The sequence below is a fragment of the Propithecus coquereli genome, unplaced genomic scaffold (genome assembly GCF_000956105.1).
Source record: "Propithecus coquereli isolate 6110/MARCELLA unplaced genomic scaffold, Pcoq_1.0 Scaffold266, whole genome shotgun sequence".
Classification (NCBI taxonomy): Eukaryota; Metazoa; Chordata; class Mammalia; order Primates; family Indriidae; genus Propithecus; species Propithecus coquereli.
In genome coordinates, this window is record NW_012148241.1 from 156,796 (window position 1) to 160,606 (window position 3,811).

A 3,811-nucleotide genomic window follows, 5' to 3' on the forward strand; every position below is an offset into this window, starting at 1 on the left:
CTACATTCTCTGACTCAGAGGGAAACCTCACTTCACCTGCTTGACCAGAATTGAGCAGACATTGATTTGGTTACCTACATATTTATTTATTCATTTATTAGTATTTATAATACTTTTGAGGCACTAGAGTAAATAAGTTTGTTGGGATGCAGTGACACTCCAGGGAATAAAATACATCTTACATGGGGGCTATTTCTCAAACACTGATGCTGTTGTAAGTAAATCTATGGCACACTTCTAAATTAAAAACCTAGTATCTCTTGATTCAAATTTAAGTGACAAAATTTTAGGAACATTATGGGACTGCCTATATAATGTATGTGACAGTTTTTAATAGAAAAAATAAATAGTTCACAGAGTTCACTCAGAAAGAAAGTCGGCAAGGAGCTGCTGTGGGAAGCTGCTCCACTGATGATTCAAAATTGGAGCAAGTTCACAGATGTTTGGTCTCTGATAAGAAAGAGGTGCCAGTTATAATTTGCCTGTGGTGACCTTTTAAAATAATGTCAAGTCCCAAAGAACTACCACCATCTGGATGGTTGTTGGCTCTAAAACGTATTCGTAAATTAGGCATAGAAACTAAATCAGGATTATTTTAAACAGTGACAAACTGATCTTAATTTGTAATAGTCATTTGTTGGCTCCCTGGTTTAGACCCATTATTCTATGTGGCTCCTAATTTCCTGGTAAGAATAAACATTGTCCTTTATAGTCAACTCTCGTTACAAGCCAACTTACCTAAAGCACAAGGAGAATGAGCCTCTGTACATTTCCTACTCCCAGATTTCTTCTAGAGATTGGATCGTGTCTGGATAATAGGACACATGACACATGACAGGCTACTACGTGAATAATTGTCTACCCCTAAGTCTAGCAAAGTTATTAGGAGAAACAGTGGGTATATATTGTAACTGGGAACTGTCAGGCATGCGGGACAAAAGAACCCCCTTTTTTTTGAGACAGATCCTGATGTCTGTGTATGTTGAATCAAAAAGTTAGGACTTAAACCTGAAGTTATTGCACAAGATTTTGAGAAGAAAAGTGGTGTAATTAAATCAGAATTTTAGGAAAAAGATCATTTGGGTCACTGTATAGAACATGAATTGAAGCAGAGCAAAATTGTGAGGAGAAAGTCTATTAGGATACTATTGAATAGATAAGAAAAGCAATTTAATGAAACTTAGTTTAGTGGCAGTGGACATGAATGGAACGAAAATTGGTTGTCAATTGGATATGATAGGAGTGGATCAGAATTTGACTCTGGCTAATGCTGGTTTAAAAGTTATCTGTGTCATCAACATAATTAAAGCATTAGGATGAGCAGGTTTTAGGAGGTGATGATGCTTCTATTGGAAGAGAAGTGAAGCTAGACAGAGCACCAAGTGTCTATAAAGAAATGGAACTGATGTTTCTTTGCAGTTTGTGGAACCAGACTCATAACTTTGTGATTGTACTGCACACAAGAGAAAACTAGTTTGCTTTGAGGGTAGTGCCAATTGTATATTTTACCTATTTGTTGAAAATTGCTTTAGGTTTCCTATAATCTGAAAAAAAATCCTCAAACTTCTTTGTAAATGTGTAATATGTCTTGTCTCTCAATATAGGTATATATACAGAATATGAGTCCAAAATTTATGAAAAATGAAACTTGAGTGCACAATGCTTTTATGTTTCTTAGTTACTGTCAATCATAAATAATCAAGAAGCAATCATCATCTCCAATAAATGCTTTTTGGCTTCATCTTCTTTCTTCCCCCTTATCTAACAAAATATGGTGTATTCTGAGAGATTGTATTTGCAAAAACAACAAAATGAATCATCCTTAACATAATTTCACATTTTGGCTATCATAGAAACATTTTCTGCATAATCTTAACATCAAAACTTCTTGTAAGCTCCAAATCATCTATGTTATACATTATTGCATTGCGTTACTAAAACATAACACAAAATTTGGATGAGTCATCGGTAATAAACTAATAACAGGAAGATTGTGGACAATTAAAATATAATTGCATTTCAAGGTTGACTAGAAGACAAAAATCAATGAGTGATGATATCAAGCTATGATAGGCTGAATAATTGACCCCAAAGATGTTGACATTTGAATCCCCAGACGTTGTAAATGTGATACTTTATATAGTAAAAGAAGCTTTACAGAGGTGTTTAAATCACGGATTTTGAGAGCGGAAGATTATCCTGGATGATCAAAGTGTGCCCAGGGCAATCACGAATGCCCTTATAGGTGGGAGGCAGAGAGAGATTTGACCAAAAAGGAGAAGGTGATTTGACAACACATGCAGAGATGGGAGTGAGATGGCTTCAATAGCCTCTAGAAGTTGGAAGAGGCAGGGAACAAGTTCTCTCCTGTAATCTCTGGAAGGAACGAGTCATGCTGACTCCTTGATTTTTGCCAAGAAAGACTCATTTTGGACTTCTGACTTCCAGAACTGTGAGAGAATAAATCTGTGTTGTTTTAAGCCACAAAGCTTCTGGTCATTTGTTAGAATAGCAACAGGAAACTGATAACTGGAAGTGGGACGCTGCTGTAACAAATACCCAAAAGTGTAAAAGCGGCTTTGGAATTTGATCATGAGAAGAGGCTGGAAGAAATATGAGGCACATGAGGGAAAGTATAAATCGCCTTGGAGGGACTATTAGTACAAATATAGCTGTTAATGACTTTGCTGCTAGTGAGGAAGTGAGGGGCATGGTGAAGAAAACCTACATCATCTTAGAGAACACCTAAATCATCACAAATAGGCTATTGATAGAAATATAGATGTTAAAGGCACTGCTCATGAGATCTAAGGAAATAAGGAACATGTCATCAGGAATGGGAGGAAAGTGTATCTTTGTTATAAACTGGCAGAAAACTTAGCAGAATTGTCTTCTGTAGGTTGTGTGGAAAACATAACTTGTAAGTGATTAATGTGGATATTTAACTGAGGAGATTTCCAAGGAAAGTGTTAGAGGTGCAGCCTTGTTTATTCTTGCTGCTTATAGTAAAATGTGATAGGAAACAATTAGATTGAGGTAATAATTGCTAAGCACAAAGAAACCAGGACTTGGTGACTAAGGGAATTCTCAATTCTCAGGCTCTCCAGATGTGGAGAAGATGCTAAATTGAAGATTCACTGTCAGGAGGTGGCTTGGCTCTGGAAAGAAAGCCAAGGGTCTGGCTGAACAACCTTTACTTGTGCTTCTGAAGGATCAAAAGTTCAAATTATTCAGTCACACAGAGGGCTATTGAAGAGATTAGCCGAGTGACTCATGGACTCCTTGAGTCATCTCTGCAGAAGACACCCTTTGACCCCTGAAGATTCATGTCCAGCTCACATGCAAAATACATTTACCTTACTCCAAAGTTTTAAAAATTTCTACTAATTAAGCATCGATTCAAATCCAAAATTTGATACACATCTCATCAGCTCAAAATTCCCAAATCTCATCATTTAAATTATCTAAATTAGGCCCAGATGAGACTCTAGATATGATACATCTTATGGCAAGATTCCGCTCCATCTGTGGACTTTTGGGACCATTTTGGACTTCTGACCTTCAGAACTATAAGGGAATGAATTTGTCTTGTTTAAAGCCACTAACTTTGTGGTAATTTGTTACAGAAGTAATTAGAAATTAATAAGACAGCTTTAAAACTTTAAAAAATTTTAGTGCTTATATTTCAAGACCTCTCCAAATAATAAATAAAAGACTTTGGTTTCTATGAGAATTTGTCAAAAAATTTATCAACATTTTTTAAAAGTTTTTTTTTTCTAACAACAAACTAAAAAAATTTATAGGTAAGTAG